This window comes from Chrysochloris asiatica, unplaced genomic scaffold (assembly GCF_000296735.1).
Source record: "Chrysochloris asiatica unplaced genomic scaffold, ChrAsi1.0 scaffold00019, whole genome shotgun sequence".
Classification (NCBI taxonomy): Eukaryota; Metazoa; Chordata; class Mammalia; order Afrosoricida; family Chrysochloridae; genus Chrysochloris; species Chrysochloris asiatica.
Window position 1 is genome coordinate 9,707,181 of NW_006408537.1, and position 22,343 is coordinate 9,729,523.

The 22,343-nt window shown below is 36.8% G+C and overlaps 1 protein-coding gene and 1 pseudogene across 1 annotated transcript in view; both read left to right on the top strand.

The window, feature by feature from the left end:
• Positions 1-22,343, top strand: part of PRIM2 (primase, DNA, polypeptide 2 (58kDa)) — a 407,781-nt gene that overhangs the window by 295,515 nt on the left and 89,923 nt on the right. The gene's annotated exons all lie outside the window — the stretch shown is intronic.
• On the top strand, positions 16,414-18,624 carry LOC102842937 (annotated as a pseudogene).

Below are 22,343 nucleotides of genomic sequence, written 5' to 3' on the forward strand. Positions count from 1 at the left end.
TCTTCTTTTAGTTTTCTTACTCACTATAATACTTTTTGCAAAGTCAGTTTGAACCGCAAGGTTGGTGGTTCAAGCTCACCAGTCTATGGGTCAGAACTGACTCGATGGCTTTTAATATAAATAACAACATAATACTTTGCCTTCTTGAGCTGTCCTTCAAATTTTTCTGTTTAATTCTTTCACTTCCTTATTTCTTCCAGTCACTTTAGCTTCTCTACATTCAAGAGCAAGTTTCAGAGTTACTTCTGACATCTACTTTGGTCTTTTTTTTCTATTCTGTCTTTTTTTTTTTTATGACTTTTTGCTTTCTTCATGTGTTATGTCCTTGATGTCATCCCCCACCTCTTCTGGTTTTCATTCATTATTGTCTGATGCATCATATCTTTTCTTGAGGTGGTTTCTAAATTTAGATAGATTCAAGGTTCTCTTAGAGTTGTTTTCATTTTCTTAGGTTAACCCTTTGCATATGAGCATTTGGTTGTCTGTTCCACAGTAGGCCTCTGGCCTTGTTATAGTTGATGTCATTGAACTTCTTCATCATCTATTCCCACAGATGTATTCATTTTGACTCCTTATATTACATATTATGAGGTCCTCTATATAGTCAGTCACACGTTATATTGTTGAAAAAATGGTATTTGCAATGAATAAGTCATTGTTCTTGCAAAATTTATCATGCAGTCTCCAGCATCATTTCTACCACCACAGCCATGTTTTGCAACTATTGATTCTTCCTCTTCATTTCCAACTTTTTGCATTCCAGTCACCACTAATTATCAATGTGTCTTGATCGTATGTTTGATCAATTTCAGAATGGAGAGTCTAGTAGAATTATTTGATTTTATCATTGGCTTTAATAGCTGCCATTTGAAAATTGCCATTTAGTAGCTGCTGTTTGAAAATAGCTGTATTAATTGGTCTTTCTTGAAGGTGGATAGCAGAGTACTTAAAGAAAGATGTTGAAATGTTCATTTTGACAGTGAATGTGATACTATTCCTCTTTAATTTGTCTTTCCAGGCATAATAAACCATATATTTAGATTTAGATTGTGGTCTAAATCAAAATGGTCAATACCTGTACATTTTAGCTCAGGATATATGTCTAGGAAATAGATATGTATATGTGTTCCATTTTAATTTTCATGCCTTTCAGTTTTCCTAGATTCATACTTTGTACATTCCACGTGCCAATTATTAGTGGATGTTTGCAGCTATTCTTTCTAATATTGAGAAATATGAGCAAACGAAGGTCCCTGAAGCTTTGTTCCATCCACATCATGAAGGTCAGCTCTATTTTAAGGAGGTCATTCTTTCCCAGTCGTATTTCTAGTGCCTTCCAACCTGAGGGGCTCATCTTCTGGCATTGTATCAGACAATGTTCCACTGCTATCATAAGATTTTCTGTGGCGAAACCTTCTGAAGTGGTCCACCTCTTCTTCTTCCTAGTCTGTCTTAGTCTGTAAACTCCACTGACACCTATCCACCGTGGTTGGCCCTCTTAGTGTTTAAAATACTGGTGACCTAACTTCTAGCATCACAGCAGCACACAGGCCATCCAAGTATGAAAAACTTGACAGGTGAGTGGTGGGGAAATAGTACTACTGTTATCAAAAAAGGTGTGTTAAATTCCTACAAATCATTGCCTAGAATCTCCAATACCCTCTAGAGTTTTCATGCTATAATTTTTTTTAAAGCTTTTACTGTTAGTTGAGTGATAGTTTACATGGGAGGACATTGGTTTTGCATTCATCCTGTCTATGTTTTGTTTTAGTGCAATGATTACAATCTCCTCCTTGACTCATCATTTGCTAGCACTTGCTTCTATTCCTTCTGGGGTTTTTTAAAATTGTTTTTGTTTTATGTACTCAGAAATACTCTGGAATATATGATCATTTAAACAACCAAAGGGCACATTTTGCAAGCCAGCTTCCTGGCCGCCAGCACATAGCCTTTCTCTTTCCATGAGTCTGAAGTCCGTAGCTGCTCTATCTCGCCATGTCATTACCTCTGCCTCCATCTCTGGTGTCACTGCTTCTCTGGTTATGGTTCCATGTTCTACTCATGCTCTTCTTTCTTGATGGTCCTAGGGTCCTCTATTCCTGGAATGTAAGATTAACTACTCCCCACCCCCCTTTATGTTGCAAAACTTCTGCCTTTACAGTTGTGACAATTGCAAGTAGTCATGATAACAGTTCACACTACTGAATCAAAAGAATTCTATCCTCATTCCCTTTCACCAGAACCACCTAGACCAGATGAAAACTATTCAGTGGGGATTCTGCCTTACCCCGCATGCTCTTTGAAACTCAAGTCCCTCTTGTAAACTTGTAAGTCAGCCACTTCATGCCTTTATAGCTGCTCCCCTACCCCCACCCTGTAATTTTGGAGGTGATTTTTCATTCCATGTATCCTCACTTGATCATAATATAAAATTTTCAGTATGACCTCTGTGAATGTCTGATTTGGAATGTAACATCCTCTTGATTGACATTAGTGCTTTATATCCTCAGTATATTATTACACATTAAATACTAAGATTGTAATGAAGTGCACTCACTACTGAAAGTGTATCGGACATGATCTCATCATCTTTTTAGTGATTTAAAATGATTTTCTTGATTTGGAACTGCTTCAGGGTGATCATTAGGAAAATCAACTATCATTGCATAGTGTCTTAGGATGGATTCTTTTGGAAAGCAAAACCTGTGAAATCATATATATATAACTTGTATAATATATCCTGGGGTGATGCTGTGTGATAAAGCACTGGACCACAAGGTCAAATTCCAGTCACTCCTTAGAAACCCTATACAGTATTACTATGAGTTGAAATCGACTAGACAGCACTTAACAATAGCAATATATAAACAGTTCATGTAAACTAGATCCCTAGTAGTAATACACACATACTAACACACACAAAAGTAAAAAGTATTGCTACTAGAATTCCAGTTGGCTACAACTCATAAAGATCCTGTATACGGTTTCAGAAAAGTGGCCGGTGGGTTTGAAACGGTGACCTTGCAGTTCAAACTAACCTTGTGCTCTAGTGCATTATCCTGCATTTATTCATACCAAACATGTTTAAACATGGCTTTGTGATCACTGGATGGCTGCAGACAAGGTTATCTTAGTGACTCACTTTTTGTCTCAATAGGGTGCATTCACAAAAATAATTTTGATGTCAGAGCTAACATCAAATTTTTAACAGAACTCAAGGGGAAGAACACCCACACTTGCAGATAATACCCACTTGACCTGGCCTCAATGACTGGATGATCAGAGCTCAACCAGAAGAAGAAAGAAAAGGAAAAAAAAGAGTAATCTGATACAATTTGATGAAATTGACCTGCACCCGTGGATGCAGTAGTTCAAAAGAAGGAACAAATCCTTACAGCAAGAATCATTCCCACCACCTCCATACACAGAGTAGACAGGGATGGGCAACTTGGACATTGGCTACCTAAAATGGGGTGCTACAAAGGCAAGAAGTGACTGGCTTACAAGCTTTCAAGAGGGAGCCTAGATCCAGAGGGCATGAAGGACGGTAGAAGTAGAATCTCCGCTGAGTAGTATCCAATCTGTCTGGACAGGGCTGATGTCAGGAGATACGGATAGGTCTCTCGTGATACAATAGTGAATAATTGTTATCAGGACTGATTGTGGGAGCTGGAAATGTAAAGGTAGATGTTTTATAGCAAGGAAGGGAGTGATTAACTTTCCAATCTAGGAGCAGAGGTCACTAGGACCGTCAACAGAAAAGAGCCAAGAGCAGGACCCTACCCAGAGAAGCAGTGATGCATGAGATGGAGGCAGAGACGATGATGTGGACCGATGGAGCAGCTGGGGACTTTGGATCCAGAGACGGAGAGCGACTGTGTGCTGAAGACTGGGGGTGGGGTGAGGTGGTGTAGGGGGCAAGCTTTCAGGGTATATACCCTTTGGTTGGTTGATGATGCATGGAGGGGATTGTAACCATGGCAATGATATGATATACAATAGAATGAATGTAAAACCAATGTTCTCCCATGTAAACAATCATATAATTCACAATAAAACATTAAAAAAACAAACAAACAACAAAAAAAGGGGACATCTTTCTTTAATAAAAATTATAAAGTTTTTAGAAGATCAAGAAGACTGCAAAGATGAGCCAAGAGAGGAAAGACTGTCAACCTTGACGGTGGCTGAAGTTCAGAATATGGTGGGAAAAGTCCTTTGTATAACTATTGTTGTTATTTACTGATGTTGGGATCTCACATGGTTCAATTTTCAATTTTAAGTGAACATGTTAACTTCAGTAAGCCCATTGGATGCCAAAAGTGGTTTTAAAGATCAGCAAAACTCGAAGAGTTGATCTTGAGTATTTCAAGATTGAAGATAATGAGGACAATTTTATGGGATGAATAGTAACTAGGATTATATCTTATATTTACCAATATAAGAACCAGAGAGCAAGATTCAGTCAAAACAGTGGCTTCCAAGGGAATCTCTTAGGCCAGTTAAATTAAAGCCTGAGATCAGAAGGTTATGGTGATTGTGGCTGGGGGTGGGAGGCTTGGTGGTTACAAAGGATACTCTTGGTAGAAATTCTCCAAGGGTATAGAATGATCCCAGGGACTTAGTAGGAAGAAGTTTTAAGAAAATGAAAAACTGCATTGGTGAGAATCACGCCATAGCAAAGTTAACACGTAGCATTAACTATCACATATAGTAAGGAACTATGGTTAGTAGCGTTTTCCATCTGAGTTAGTGCCAAAAAAAGAGGAGCTTTTCTTTTCTGAACTTGAGAAGAGTTTATTAAAACTTTAAGGTGATATTCAGGATACTGGGTCACCTGATATGGTGATGTATTTTACCGTGGACTCCCTAGCAAAGAAGATTGACTGGTGGAGAGTTCAGTCATTGCATTTTACAGGGTTTTTTAAAACTTGTCTGTGCCTTAACATTTTAATTTCATATTTATTTCCTGACTGTGTAGACTTGAGGCTCTTTCTGGTTTAGTGGCAAAGTAAAAGATACTAATGAGAATGACTTTGGGATATAATTATGTAGATTTAAAGGAGTGATGTAGTTTTAATTATGCCCTTTAGCTAGTGTACTTGCATATTAAACTCATTCATGTCTTTGTGTATTTCCCTCTGAAACCTTGCTTCCTCAGGCCTTCGATTACTAATCACCTCATGGGTGTACCCGAAGGTGTTACGTAAGCTAAGTTAAAGGCTGCCAAAGAATGTTTAAACTATTAATCTAAAACATACAAAAATTTATAGTTTGAAAGTAACGTCCCATGGGTTGGCAGAATTCTTTGCTAGAATCATATAGAGTAAATTCTAGATTGCTATTAATGTGTCCTTCCCTCCCCATCCTTCCTTCCATTCTTTTAACTAATAAAGAATACCCCTTGTTACAATGAATGAAACATGTAATATATTGTTTCCCTTGAGCTATTTTATTAAACTGGGAACTTGAAGTAAAGTAATAAATTGTATATGCATCTATCTATCTATATCAATATAACATGCATACATATATATGTATATTTACCTCTGCTCTTTGCTTGTTTTATCTTTTGTTATGATCTTCTAGATTTAGAAGGAAAATAACTGCCTTAAGATTGTAAAATGATTTTTTCGCTTATGGAAAAAATGATGATACTACTACCTAAACCCAATTCGTGTATGTTTGCATTGGGGGGGTGGGGAGAGATATTTCTATTTATGAAAAGTTAGATTAGGAAAAATCCTTGATTAAAAAATGAAGACAAGACTGAAAAATCTTTTTTGTTTTTACTTTTAATTGTGATGTGAGTGAAGACTTATAGAACAAACTGGTTTTTCATTCAATAATTCATGGACATTTTTTCCTGTGTTTACCATTTTCATACATTCTTCTCTCCTGTCCATTCCTGCCTTGTGAGGTTTATTCCAGGGCAAATGCTACCCTTTTGATTTCAAATGGTTGATTTTAAGTGGTTGCTTATTCTAAGGAGTGTGTACCTCTGTGATGTTACTGTTCACCTTATAAACCTGTCTGTTGTTTAGCTGAAAGTTCAGCTATGGTTGCACGTTCAGTTCAGGACCTAAATAGTGGCCATAGTCTAGGGGGTTCCACTAGTCTCCATCAGACCAGGAAACCTGGTCTTTCTTTCTTTTTTTTTTTTTTTGAAGTTAATATTTTCTGACATTTTCTCCCATTCTGTTTAGTATCCTCTATTGTGATCCCTTGCAGGATGGTCACCAGTGTTAACTGGGCACCATCTAGTTCTTCTGGTCAGGTTATGGAGGCTGAGGTTCCTTTGACTTTTTTCATTCTTTCTTGCTCTAGATTGGGAAAGATTAATAGTTACTCCTTACATGGCCAATCACAAGCTTTTAAGGTCCAATTCACTACTCACCAAAACAGCAAAAAAACTACTGGGATCAATTGAAAGATGGCAGGTACAAGATCAGCATTCAAAAATTAGATTCCTTTACACCAACAAAGAGGCCTCTGAAAAGGAAATAACAAAAACAATACCATTATCGGTAGTTACCAAAAGATGCAATACTTAGGAAGAAACCTAATCAGAGACACAAAAGACTTATACAAAGAAAACTGTAAAGCAGTATAATAAGAAACTAAACGAGATCTACATTAAGTAGAAGACCATACCATGTTCATGGATAGGTAAGCATAACATTGTGAAAATGTCATTATTACCCAAAGTGATCTACAGATAGAATGAAAATCTTTTGAGGCTAACTCTGCTGTGAAAGAGAAAATGAAAAATACACACTTCTCAACAGGAATTAGCAAACTGCTTTACAGAGCCCGTTTCTGCTGCTTGTACTCTGTTGTGGAAACAACAGTAACTAAATGAATGGGCATGGCTATGTTATTGTTTATAAGACTAGACAACTGTCTGGATTTGGTCTGTGGATTGTAGTGTTACAACCCCTAATTTAGAGCATCTAGTTTTAAAATTATATCCGTATTCATTTTTCAAACTTACAAGTGCCTGCTATGTACTTTGTTGTTGTATTGTTGTTAAGTGCCATCTAGCTGGTTCTGACTCATAGCATCTCTGTTTAGGCTTTCCAGGGAGCAACTGATGAGTTTTAACTACCAGCCTTGTGATTCAAACCAACTCTGTGGTTGAGTGCTTATCCTACAGTTCCACACCAGGACTACCAGCTACTTTTATGTACTTTTTGTCAGGATCACCACAAGTTTATGAAGCAGCTGGAGAAAAGGTTTCTTCAAATTTTTTCATTATGAGGAATTTCAAATATATGTATACTATGTATACACACTACCATATTCAGCAGTTATTTTCCATTTGTCCTATAACTAGAAGTAAGCTTTAAAAATTGTTGCGTTAAGATTCAAAATTTTTGGCAAGTGGTTGTTGTTAAGTGCCGTCAAGACAGTTCTGATTCATAGTGACCCTATATAGGGTTTCTGAGGAGTGACTGGTGGGATTGAACTGCCAAGCTCGCGGTTAGCAGTCCAGTGCTTATCCTACAGCGCCACACCAGGACTCCTTTGGCAAGAGTACTTCATAAATGACACTTTATTTTTTCATATGGTGTCACATCTGGAGACATATCAGGTAGCAATAACCTGAACCCTCCATTGTAAATTTCCCTATCAACTTTTCTCTAATATTTTATATTTTGAGTGCTCTTTCCCAAATCGATAAATTTCTTTTTATTTCCATTATTCTTTCTACATTTATTAGCTGAAATTCTTCTGTAAACAACATTCTGTCTTTATCTTGGATATTTGGCTACCCAGATATGTAAATTCATAAGAAAGCTAATATTTTTTAATCCTGTGTTACAGGCTAGGAATGAATGTCAAAAAATTAAATGAATGACCTAGTAATCTACAAAGCTTGGAATCAAAGCCAAGTTTTTGAGACTAATTCTTATTATTTAAGATGCAATACCTATGGGAATCAGTGAACTAATGTAGCAAGTTCCTCTTTGTTGCTTTAGGTTCAGAAGTTAAAGGGTGAAAAGAGGGAGATTTAAGGTAATTTCCCTTTCTTCTCTCTTTTTTCCCTTGATAAATTTTTGATATAGTGGTATTGGTGGGTGGCAGTGGTGGTGTGCCGTTGAGTTGATTCAATTCGGAACCACCCTGTGTAGGTTTTTGAGGCTGTAAATCCTTGCGGGAACAGAAAGCATCATCTTTTTTGTCTTACAGAGCGACTGGTGGATTCAAACTGCTGACCTTGTAGTAAGCAGGTTTATTTATTTAATATAAACTGCAGAGATAATTTTTCAAAGTAGATGAGCACATGAGAAAAATCAAATTGCTGGGATTAAATGTTCTGTTCTTCTATTTAACAACTGCATGACTTCATGGTGTGCTTCAGTTTTCTCACCTGTAGAACAAGGAGCCCAATGATAAGTGTTCAAGGGTTGTTGTATGGATTCAATAAAGTTAGTACATGTAAGGTGCTTAGAACACTGCCTTGCAAATTTGTTGTTAAAGTGCCATTGAGTTGGTTCCGACTCAGAGTCACACTATGCACAAGAGAATGAAGCACTGCCTGTCCAGTGCCATCCTCACAATTGTTACACTTGAGCCCATTACTGTTGCCACTGTCTCAGTTCATCTCTTTTTTTGCTGACCTCCACTTTACCAAGCATGATGTCCTTCTCCAGGGACTGGTCCCTGATAGTATGTCTGAAGTATGAGAGATGAAATCTGCCGTTCTGGTGTCTAAGGAGCATTCTTGCTGTGTTTCTTCTAAGATTTGTTTGTTCTTCTGGCAGTCCATGGTACTTTTAATATTCTTTTCCAATACCATAGAAATTCAAATGCATTGATTCTTCTATAGTCCTCCTTATTCATTGTCCAACTGCCTTGCACATAGTAAATACTTAATACCATTTCATTTTTCAGAAATAGACAATATTCCTCAGCTATTTCTATCAGCAGTTCAAAACAAGCACTGGAAATAATGTAGTAATTGTTAGGAAAACAGAAGTATGTTTTCTGCTGATGCTATGAGTCTTCATTAAGTTGATTTTAAAGTCTAAGAAATATCATTGATCCAAAGACTGAAAGCTGTGAATCCTTCACTTTATAGCAGTAGCAAGAATGAAGGTTTTGAATATTTAGTTATATACCTAGGATTTGTTATTTAGTGAAATTGTATAGTGGTTGAAAAGTGGTACATAATCTGATTATTTTACTTTTTAGATTTTTTTTTTTTTTAATGTTTCAATTTCCTTAAGTAAGAATATTTCTCTTTGGAGTCTTAAAGCTTTTCCTAGGCACAGTGGAAAAGCTGTCAAATGTATTGTCATGTTTTCAACAGGATATAAAACACTTTTTTGTATGCTATGTGGGAAAAGCAAAATGCCCTTTGCCTTTTCTTTCCAACTTTCCATTACATACTTGCTCGAGTTACAGATGGCATCACTTCATTTAAATTCTACTTATAATCATTTCTTAACTATTCTTGAGGGGGAGGGATTTTTTAAGGCACATTTAAAATGATGCTTTTAGCAGAATATTTTTCACCAAGTTATGAAGCATTACAATCTTTTCTGATAATATAGGTAGTGAAGCCTACTTATAGATTTATCATTTTGAATTATTTTATCATGGTTGATGTTTTAGAACTTGGCCGAAAGTATGTGTATGCGTTTTGCTTAATCCTAGGTTATTCCTGGTTGTTTATAGCCATCTCTTAACTGATTTGTTGTACATTATTATAAAAGGCTTTTCACTATATAATTCCTGAGTTGTCAGGTACCTTTAGAGCCATATTCAAAAGGACAGCTGTGTTGTAGTTACACATCATTAAGTTTTCCCCTTGGAGTATGTGAAAGTGCTTTGTATTTAGATACATGAATCAGAATGGATGCAGATAGTATAGTTTTAGATGTATATGTCGGCAAATGTGTTTATCCATGACTATTAGTATGATTCATTTTATTGTGGCCTAAGTGTATTGAAAAACTTGGTTTTGAAATTGTAAAAATCTCAAAGTAATTCTTTTACCAGTCTTTTCTCATTACTTATATGAGATTACATCACCTATTCTGAGGTAGGAAGAGAGACCATGTACAGAGTTGCAGACTTGCAAGTCTTTGTATTAATATTTTATGAAGGAAAATACTACTTATTTCTTGAACCACCCTTTCAGTATTAATTTGTTCACCACCTGTCCCAGAATTTCTGTATTTTAAATCAAACAAAATTTATAGAAAGTTCTAATAGAAGACAACAAAATAAGGAGTAGCAATTACAGCTTTTTTATTTTAACAATTTTTATCTTGAAATAAAGGAAAATGTATATAAATTTCTCTTCTTAGAAAGATCCCAAGGGAATAATCATAATGGTAAGCAAGTATGCGAAAAATGTCAAGATCAGAGAGCTATCAAAGTCTTCAGCCAGTTTGCTTGCCCAAGCAGTTTGATAGAGATACATATTAGCAAGGCTAAAGTATTGGAAAGAGCCCTGGATCTGAAGGCTAAAGGCCACAGACCAGTGCTCTTCTATCTGCATTGGCAGTTGTGAAAAGCTATTTTTATTATCCCTCTTTGGGCTCTGTTTTCTCCCTATAAAAAGAAGGAAATAATGCCTGCTATTTTTGTAAGAATCAGGGTTAAATAAGTTTACTGAGAGTGAGAATTCTTTTAAGGCACAGATGTCTGTTGTAACAAAGTTAGGATTAGCTATATTGATGGGTTAATAGAGTACAGTGATCATTGTTTGGGTATAGATGTTATGATTTGGCTTGGTCTCTTTTTCATGACCTTGGTCAAGATACCTAACTTTACTGAGGTCTGTCTTGTGCTCCCTTCTGTATTTGGGAGGAGTAATTCCTATTTCGGAGTCCTGCTGTGGCGCTGTGGGTTAATGCGCCTGACTGCAAAGCCATTTGAACTGCAAATTGGTGGTTCAAGCTCACCAGCTGCTCCTTGGAAACCCTATACAGGGTTCGCTATGGGTCAGAACCAACTCGACTGTACTTCACAACAACAACAACAACAACAACAGCAATTCCTATTTTGCATGGATTCTTTTGAGGAGCAGCAATAATCTATGTTGAATTTCGTACACACTGCTGGGCATATAATGGCATTCTGTGCATGGTAACATTGATTTTTATTGCCTTGTGTTATAAAAAAGTTAATGATAGTTAATAAATACTCATTTTTGCAAATTAATGTGAAAGAAAATGATTGACCCCTTTTGATCAAAGCAGGGAGTTGTAAATGCTTGCATTGGGTGGCATTTGTGGAGAGTGTCAGTTCTAATTTTTAACGTAATAGGATTAATTAAAAATCAGTGTTGCAAAATAAAGTAAATTGTATTGGTGTTTCTTAAAATCAGAAAATTGATAATTACAATAAGTAAGAAAGTTCTAAGCCTAGATCATATTTATACCTAAGAGCTTTCCTTTCTTCCTAAATACTGTCATTTCCTGCATTTATTACTCTGATTTTTTTTTTTTAAAGTGGACATGAATGTAAAGATGTGAAAGTAAAAATATAATTAAATGGGAAAAAAACCCTTTATATTAAGATTCATTTTCTTCCTATGAACTCTAAGATGAATTCATAATGTTCCAGCTTTCATTTCAGTTTTCTCTCTTTGCATTAATTAACTGTTAGTTATTCTTGACCATTATTGACTTGTGGATGTGGAAATGAATTGTGTATACATGATAAACCTTTTTTTTTTTTTTTAAAGTTCGTTAACCCATCATGACAGCTGCTTGAGCCATGGCCATCTTTAAGAAAAGTAGTAAAATGCTTGTCCAGGAAAATGCTAGGAATCAAAGTTAACTGATGTGAAAGAGCTGGGTGTGAGGCTTTCTGAAACTTTTGTAATAAAAACCAAATAAATACTTTGTTTCAACTTTAGGTGTTTAGTTCTTTGTTAGTTTTGTTTCATGGGAAATAATATCTTACTACTTTTTGTGATGGCCTAATCAATAAATTTCTCTAATTCATGAACTTGATAGTATTTTCCCACTTGCTATCAGTAATCTTTGCTGTTACAATTCTGTAAATTTTGTTGGCTATAATAAACAGAATTGTTTTTTCTATCATTGAGAATAATTTACCTGTTATAAGTGTTACAGAATACTTAGGTACTTAATAAGGAAAGGATCAATTCCTTTCTGGGTTTCTAATGAAATGGTGTGAAGTGGCTTTATGTGATAAGATTTAAATGTGTCTTGATTTTCTGTATTTTTTGTTTTATAATTCACATTAGCCACTTATGCTCTTAACATGTCAAATCTCATGGCAATTTTATAAAATGTTGTAAAAATATTATAGGTGTTTTCTATTAGCAAAATTGCTTTAGCTCCTTATTCATATATAATAGATTTACTGTTATAGCTGAATAGATTAAATTATTTAATTATTCATGCTGTGTACAATTTGAGATCAAATATAGTAATTGCTTGCCAGTAGGTTGATAGTTTGAATCCACCCAGTGGCATATTGGAAGACTGCTTGCAACTCTGTAGAGCAGTTCTATGTTGCACACACGAGGTTGCCACGAGTCAGAATTGACTCAGTAACATCAGACAGCAACAGTAGATAACAAGTGACGATGATGTCTGGTTTTCAATCTGGCAACTTTGGAGAAATAATTATAATTTGGAATAATATTAACTGCTGCTTACATTCTGTGTTTCAGATTTGTAGAACATTAAATATATACATAGCGTTCAGAGCAGGTGCTTTACAGTTATTCTGACCTGAATTCAATTCTCAGTGTCACCACTGATTGATTTGAGTGTTCAATCCTTATTGAGAAAGTTGCTTTATTTTTCTGCTACACAGTTTCCTTATCTGTAAAATGATCCGTAGCCCACTCCATAATATCATCAGGACTTATGGAAAATAAAATATGGAAAATGGTAATAATATATGTAAAACAGTGCTTGAAACAAAATAAGCTCTCAGTATATGATTACTAATTATTGTGGTTAAAACTGAGTTTTAACCTTTGTTAGAAAGCAATCTAAAAATACTGGGAAATGGATTAGAAACTGTAGTTTGAGCTTTGGAATTAACAAATTAATAAGTAATGGGATGATAAAATTCCTACCGATCATCAGTTTTTAGTGAGAGAATTTGAGAAAATGTATAAAGCTCCGTAATCCTTAATTTGTTAAACAGGGGAGCATTTTTTATTGAAATTACCATCAAACTTGTACCATTTCTGTAGTTTTTTTCCCCTAAGATATGCATGTTGGCAATTTATCCATAGAATTTAATTGGAAAAGAAGATAATTTGATTTACATAATAAAACAATAAAGAATGTGTTTCTCTAGTTCTCTTGTTTTGAGGTATCAAAAGCTCAAATAAAAAATACATGAAATGTATTTTCTCATCTTTTTTTACCTTTCAGTCATTTCCCTTTAGAACAGCTGTCATTATAGTCAAAAGATTTTGCATAAACTTAGAAAGTTATTACATTATTATTTTGAGTTTCATGATGGCAAAATTAGAGATGACATATCGTCTTTAAATTGTTATCAAAGCAAAAAGTCCTCCATAGCAGTGATGAATAAGGATGAGCTTTTCTCTCTGTTACCTCCCTACTCCCTACCCTTCTTCCTTTGCTTTTGAAAAAACAAAACAAAAAAAAACAAATTTTATTGGACATTTTATTGTGGTCTGTGGTCTGGGTAAAAGTTTACAGAGCAAATTAGTTTTCTATACAACATTTTATACACATTTTTTTTGACATTGTCATTGTAATAAAATTCTTCTCACTTCACTGTTTTCAATGTGTATGACTCACCTTTCCTGCCCCTTCCTACATTCTGAATTTTGTTTGGGGGCAAATACTACCCCTTTGATCTCAATTGTTCTAGGAGCTAAATAGACCTGTCTATAGATATGACACTGTGGGCTAATGCACCAGACTGTGGTTCAAGCTCACCAACTTCTCCTTGGAAACCCTGTACTGGGTTGCTATGGATTGGAACTGACTCAATGGCACTTCACAACAACAGATAGTTTGACTGAAAGGTAATCTATAAAAGTGGGTTTAGTCCCAGCTTTGAAGGGTCTTAGGGTTCCACCAATGTCTATCATACTAGTAAGTCTGGTCTTTTTTATGATTTTGAATTGTGCTGTGCATTTTCCCCCCATTCTGTTTAGGACCTTCTATTGTGATCTTGATTAGAGCAGTTGGTAGTGGTAGCCAGTACCATGTAGTTCTTGTGGTCTCAGGCTAGTGGAGACTGTATGCTTCTTACTCGATTGAGCAAAACAACAGCGAACACATATTTTTTTCTGTAAGAAACACAGTAAAAGTCAAGCTTGCAAATCTAAAAATGGTCAAAATTGGCAAGCTGCAATCATTGTTAATTGAGGCCATAGTATCTTAGTCTCTGAAGATTTAAACTCATCAGTCCATCTCTTTTAGTGGATGGTAGAAAGAGGGCAGGGCAGTTTACGTCTTTCAGCCCCCAAGATAGATTCACAAGTAGTCCTGTGCAAGCAACCCCCATTTACCTCTGGCCCTGTCTTTGTGACTTGTATACTAAATTCTTACCATTCCATTTAATATTTGTTTGAAAGTTTTCTCTATATTAGCTTAATCATTTATGAATATTTCACCTCTTTAAATAGAGCTTTGGAATCCTAATGTGGCGCTGTAGAATAAGCACTGGACTACTAACCATTGGTCTGCAGTTCAAACCCACCAACTCTTCCTTATAAACCCTATACAGGGTCACTATAAATCAGAACTGACTTGACGGCACTGAACAACAATAAAATAGAGCTTTAAAAACCCTGTATATTTTATCTGATTTAAAAAAACTATGGCTTTTACTTTCTGCTCCTTCCTTTAGTGTCCATATAGTGTTCCACAGTCTATTTCTTTAGGGGGAGGATGGGAAGCAAAAACTTAATTAATGAAGAAGACACTGTCAGTGTAGTATAGCAAAAAGTGAAGAAAAGACAGATTAAAGCTCCTTTTTATTTTGCTTTGTTCAATCCCCAGTTAAACGGAATAGGGTTGAGCAGCAGCCAAAACCATGGAATTTGAGATTACTTGTTTCAATATTGAATGAAGGCTCAGCTGAGAGAGATGGGTTTTAGTGCATTTTTTTCCCCCATAGTGGAATTAAGGTGACTTTCCTTTGTACATTTTGTCACCTCAATTTAGGAACTAAACAGCTTGTGCTTGTTGATCAGATAGCTTAATTTCACTGGTTATGGAACGTGATGTTTTCATAACAGAAGGGAAGAGTAGATAACGATCCCCTGAACCTTTCAGGAATTGGGATTTGAGTCTTCGTTATATATTTATGTGAAGTTTTATGATGACCATACCTATAGAATCAGACTTAAGATTTTTGAAAATCTTCACTATCAAGGATAGTAGACATAAGGCAGAGAGATTAAAGAGAGTATAGAGGAGTCCCTGTCAGCATGGTGTGGAACTGTAGGATACGTGCTGGATCACAAGGTTGGTTGAACCACAAGGTCAGTGGTTCAGACCTTCCAGCTGCTCCTCGGAAACCATATACAGGGTTGCTATAAGACAGAATCAACTCCATGACACTCAACAACAACAACATATATGTAAGGAGAATAGAAACCTAAAAAGAGAAATCTGTTTGCTTAGCACAAGTCAGTGCAGTAAGTTTTGTGAAGTATATATTTTTAGTATTAAAAGATAAAACGTTCTTCAGCATTTTATAGAAAGCATCTAATGTTGTAGCTGCCTGGTGAATAGTTTCTCGTCTGCTACGAAAGTTTCAAAAGTGATAGTGTGCTTTTATTGCTTTAAAAACAAGTTAAGACAACCTTTCTAGACGGCGCTGGTGAAAGGAGATGGGGATGAGACTCTTGTGGTTCAGTAGTGAATAATTGGTGTCAGGACTGATTGCGATTTTTGCAAATGTAAAGGTAGACATTTTGTAACAAAAGGAAGGGGAATAGTTGATTTTGCAGACCAGGAGCTGAGGACCCTTCTCCCATCAAGGGAGAAGAGTGGAGTGAGGGACCCTACTTAGAGAAACAATGATGCCAGAGATGGAGGCAGACGATGACGTGGAGAGACTTGAGTGACTGGGGACTCTAGACTCAAGGAGGGAGAGAGGCTGTGTGCTGGCGGCCTGGGGGCAGGCTTGCAGGATATGCCCTTTGGTTGTTTGAGTGGTTTTATATAGTCCTGAGTGCTTCCGTGTACATCCAGAAAAAAAGAGGGAATGGAAGCAGGTGTTGTTGAATGATGATGCATGGAGGGGATTGCAGGCATTTCAATGAAATGAAATATGATAGGTTGAATGTAAAGCTGGTATTTACCCATGAAGGCTATCACTCAATCCACAGTAAAAATTTAAAAAAGAAAAATAAGTTAAGTGTGTCAGCCAGGAGAGTGGAGGAACCAGACTCTGGTGTTAGTGTGATTTCATTCCTTCGACATCATATCTCACTTACCGATGAAACTCCTGTGCAAGAAGATTGAGAAGTGAAACCTGATATTGAGGCAGTGAACCCTAAAGCTTCAGGGGGCATTGGATGTGTGCCTATTCAGGAAATCTGCCTGAAGAAGCAGTAGGAGGTGGAAAAGATTTAAAAAAAAAAATCCCTGAACAGTATGGAGCCCAAAATGGAGATGTTTCTAAAGAATCATAGGAAAATGTAAAAATTTAAAAATTACCCAAGAAATCTGCTCTTTTGGCCAATGAGGAAGCAATAACACAGCCTCCCAATTTAGAACCAAAAAAGACAAAGATAAAAATGGGGGATGCTGCTGGGCCTGAGACAAAGAGGAATCTGAAGAGGGTGGTGTCAAGGCTCCTGCAGAGCAGAAATGAGAGTGGAGAAGCTAGGTGACAGTAAAGTACCCAGGCTGCTCATGGGACTGACAGGAGCATATGGGATTCTTCATTTACTTCTCTAACTGATCTTGTGAATGAAAATACTCTGAAGGCAATAAAAGAAATGGGGTTTACAAGCAGGATAGAAATTCAGCATAAAAGTATCTAACCACTTCTTGAAGGCCGGGATCTTCTAGCAAACACAGGCAAAACCCTGGCATTTCTCATCCCTGCAGGTGAACTTATTGTTAAGCCAAAAAATGTATGCCTAGGAATGGAACAGCAGTCCTTATTGTCTCACCTACTAGGGAACTGGCCATGCAGACTCTTGGTGTGCTTAAGGAGCTAATGACACACCACATTCACACGTATGGGTTGGTCATGGGAGGCGGTAACACATCTGCTAAAGCACAAAAACAAGCTAATGGGATCAGCATCAGATCGGCATCATTGTGGCCACACCAGGCCACCTTCTGGACCATATGCAGAATACCCCAGGCTTCATTGAATTCCAAGATTGACAGTTCAAGCTCACCAACTGCTCCTAGGAAACCCTGTACAGGGTCACTATGGGGTGAATCGACTCAATGGCACTTAACAACAACAACATGTATAAAAATACAGTGTCTGGTTATTGATGAAGCTGATCAAATATTGGATATTGGATTTGAAGAGGAATGAAAACAAATTATTAAACTTCTGCCAGTACACAGACAGACAATGCTTTTTTTCTGCCACACAAACTAAAAAAATTGAAGACCTGAAGAAGATTTCTCTGACCAAAGAGCCCTTGTATGTTGGTGTTGATGATGATAAAGCCAATGCAACAGTGGATGGCCTTCAGCAGGGATACATTATTTGTGCTTCTGAAAAAAGTTCCCTTCTGCTCTTTACTTTCTTTAAGAACATCGAAAGAAGAAACTAATAGTGTTCTTTTTATCCTGCAAGTCTGTTAAATTCCACTGTGAATTTCTGAACTACATTGATTTACCCATCTTGGCCATTCATGGAAGGCAGAAGCAAAATACGTGAACAACCACATTCTTTCAATTCTGCAATGCAGATTCTGGCATATTGTTGTGTACAGATGTGGCAGCTCAAGGACTGGATATTTCTGAAGTTGACTGAATTGTTCACTGTGACCCTCCGATGGCCCTAAGGAGTCTATTCTTCATGTGGGTAGAACAACCAGAGGCCTAAATGGAAAAGGATATGCCTTGCTCATTTTGCGCCCAGAAGAATTGGGTTTCCATTGTTTCTTGAAGCAGTGCAAGTTCTACTGAGTGAATTTGAGTTTTCCTGATCCAAAATTTCTGATATTTAGTCTCAGCTTTGAAAAATGATTGAAAAGAATTACTTCCTTCATAAGTCAGCCAAGGAAGCATGTTGTTTGTTGTTGTTAAGTGCCATCGAGTCGGTTCCGACCCATAGCGACCCTGTACAGAGTTTCCGAGGGTGTAAATCTTTACGGGAGTAGAAAGCCTCATCTTTCTCCCGCGGAGCGGCTGGTAGTTTCAAACCGCTGACCTTAAAGTTCACAGCCCAATTCGTAACATATTTGAGCATATGTCTCATTTTCTGAAGCAAATCTTTGTTAATAATTTAAATTTACCTCAAGTCGTTCTGTCATTTGATTTCAAGGTGCCTCCGTTCATTGATCTGAACAGGAACAGCAATGAAGGCAAACATAAAAAGCGAGGAGGAGGTGGTGGATTCGGCTACCAGAAAGCCAAAAGGGTTGAAAAGTCCAAGAACTTTAAAAACATTAGCAAGAAAACCACTGATGGCAGGCAATTCTCACACTGAAGACACACCTTCATCTTAATAACTGTCCCCAAATGGATTTTGTTTCCCTGATCTAACAGGGAAATGTTGGAGCCTTTAGGATTTGGACTAATTGTTGAGTTTAAATTGACTTGCACTTAAAAGGACTGAGGACTGTTCCAGCAAATGCTTTCTTATTGGGGGTGAAGAGGGTAATAGTTCAATTCTTTTTGGTTGTCTAAGTACAAAACAAAGGAGTCTTTTGGGTCTTTGTTGTGATAATAAAGTAATTTAAAATATTTATCCCTTAAATATTAACTATAAAATAGTTATAACAACTCAAAACCAAAATTGCTGGCATTGTTTTTCTGTGTGCCAATAAATATTTCTGTAGCGTCCTGTTAAATTTTTACATTGATGAGAGCGTCAGATATTGAGGAAATAAGCTGATAAATATAGAAAACACTGTTGCACGTTTAGGTCTGGCCGCTGTTCCTCTCTGGCCTGTTCTGGATTTCCGACCTTGACTGCCTGCTTCCTCCTTTGGCTTCCTGGGGTCCACATTCTGACCATTTTGCATTTCTATTTCTGTTTCTGAAATAATCATGTTTCCAAAAATACACAAAAGCAAAGGAAAGAGGATTTAATCACTGAAAGAAATAAATACTGCTCATATTTTTGTTAAAAAAACAAACAAGTATATCAACTTGATTTGGGGATTATTGCTCTTGAAAGTTGCACATCAAAATATGATTCTTTAATTTTATATGTGTTATTTTTCTCATTGCCATTCTGCTCATATGTATGGTACTTAGGACACCAGAGGCAGCTTTTGGATTTTAATAGAAATGAATCTACATATCAAGTGGTGACTAGACTTATAATCCTGGAAATTGTGATACCAGAGTGCCATGCTTAGATTGCACAGCTATCCAGTTTTCTTTTTAGTTACTTCCTCACCATTTAGATGGTTAATTTTGAATGAATATATACTAAGGCTTTTTCATGTTGAGGTGTAAAGAAAAATAAAGAACTCCTAATATTTATAACTAAAAGAAAACAAAATTACTCACAAATGGACCATTCAGCAATGTCTTGACAGACGAAGAAAAGATCAAATTAATTTTAAAAAATTAAATTAATATTACTTAGATTCACAATCAGTGCTCATGGAAGCAACAGGTAAGAAATCCAATGACATATTGCATTGGGCAAATCTACTGCAAAAGACTTGTTGAAAATACTAGAAAACAGAGATAGTACTTTGATGACTAAGGTGTGCCTGACCTAAGCCATGGTGTTATCACTTAACTCATGTGCATGCAAAAATTGGATAATGAATAAGGAAGACCAAAGAAAAATTGATGCCTTTGAATTATGTTGCTGATGAAGAATATTGAATATGCCCTGGACTGTCAGAAGAATGAACAAAGTTTATTGTAAGTGTACCCAGAATGCTCCTTAGAAGCGTGGATGGCAAGACTTTGTCTTTTGTACTTTGGACATTTTAACAAGAGGGACCAGTCTCTAGAGAAAGGCATCATGCTTGGTAAAGTAGCAAATCTGTGAAAAAGAGAAAGACCCTCAATGAGATGGACTGACAACAATAAACTCAAACATAGTAACAATTGTGAAGATGGCCCAGTACTGGACAGTGTACCAAACAACAGCGAGGGTAATAGCTTTATTTTTATACTGTTGTAAAAGTAACAGTAATAGCTTTTCTTTGTTAAACAGAAGGATACATAATGATTTCTAGTAGATGTTTATTTAAGACTTGATGTGTCAAAAGAATAGCCCCTACTGATACTTTTGGAGTCTTGGGGTGGGTGGCACTATAAAATAAGCACAGGACTGCTAGTGACAAGGTTAGTGGTTCAAACTCAACATCTGCTCCTTGGAAGCCCTATAGTTGGAATCAACTTGATGGCACTTCACAACAACACAAAAACTGGTATCTTCTGTAACAATGTTGTGGCAGTTTGACTCTCTCTACACACAAACACACATTTTAAAAGATTATTGTTTTAAATGCCATGTAGTTAGTTGTGACTTACAGTGACTCTGGAGTTCCCAAGGAGCAGCTAGTTGGTTTGAAGCAATGACCTTGTGGTTAGCAGTCAACTGCTTATCCTACAGTGGCCCACTAGGTATATTTCAAGAGTAGAAATGTTTCTATTATAAACTATAAGCTGCTGGATTTTTCTTTGAGACTATCTAAATATAATAGCAAAGAGACAAAATTAAATAGAAGGGGAAAAGATCCTGAATGAAGATACATAGTAGAGACGCAGATGACTGTTGTTGTTGTTGTTGTTAGGTGCCTTCAAGTCGGTTCTGACTTATCCACACCAGAACAGAACACTTGGTAGATCCTGTGCCATCCTCCAAATTGCTATATTTGAGCCCATTGCTGCTCTCACTGTGCCAGTCCATCTCGTTGGGGTCTTCCTCTTTTTTGTTGACCCTTCATTTTACCAAGCATCATGATCTTCTCTAGGGATTGGCTCCTCCTGATATATGTCCAAAGTATGAGAGACATAGTTTGGCTATCCTGATTTCTAAGCATTCTGGTTGTATTTCTTCCAACACAGATTTGTTTCTTCTTCTGGCAGTCCATGGCACTTTTAATATTCTTCTTCCAACACCATATCTCAAATGCATCACTTCTTATATGGTCTTCCTTATTAACTGCTTAACTTTCACATGCGTATGAGGCTATTGAAAATAGCATGGCTTGGGTCAGGCACACTTCAGTCCTCAAACTGACATCTTTGGTCTTCAACACTTTAAAGAGGTCTTGTACACTATCTTCAATAAGCAAATTTGCTTATTGCAATGTGCCATTTGCTTACTTGACTGCTGCTTTCGTGATTGTTGATGGTGGGTCCAAGCAAAATGGAGTCTTTGACAAATTCAATCTTTTCTCTATTTATCATGGTATTATTTACTGGTCCATTGTTGTGGACTTTTGTTTTCTGTACATTGAGATGCAGCCCATACTTAAGGCTCTAATCTTTTGATCTTCATCATTAAGTATTTTAAGTTACCTTTGATTCCAGCATCATCTGCATATCACAGGTTGTTAGTCTTCCTCCAAACCTGAAACCACCATCTTCTTCATAAAATCCAGTTCCTAGATTATTTGATTAGCATACAGATTGAATAAGTTTGGTGAAAAAAATACAGCCCTGGTGCACACCTTTCCTTGTCTCCTTGTTCTGTTCGAATAACTGCCTCTTGGTGTATATACAGGTTCATCATGAGCACAATTAAGTGTTCTACAATACCCATTCTTCACAGTGTTACCTATGATTAGTCATGATCCACAGAGTTCAAAGCTTTTGCATAGTCAATGTGTTGTTGTTGTTGTTGTTGTTAGGTGCCATCGATTCGGTACCGACTCAAAGTGACCTTATGCACAGCAGAATGAAACATTGCCCGATCCTGGGCCAAACTCACTACTGTTGCCACATTTGAGTCCATCGATGCTGCCACTTGGCCAGTCCATCTCTTTGGGGGTCTTCCTCTTTTTCTTTGACCCTCCATCTTACTAAACATGATATCCTTTTCCAACGACTGGTCCCTCCTGACAATATGTGACAAGTATGAAAGACAAAGTTGGCCATCTGGGCCTCCAAGGGGCACTCTGACTGCACCTCTTCCAAAACGGATGTATTAGTTCTTTTGGCAGCCCATGGCACTTTCAATATTCTCCTCCAACACCATAACTCAAAAGCATCAATTCTTCTATAGTCTTC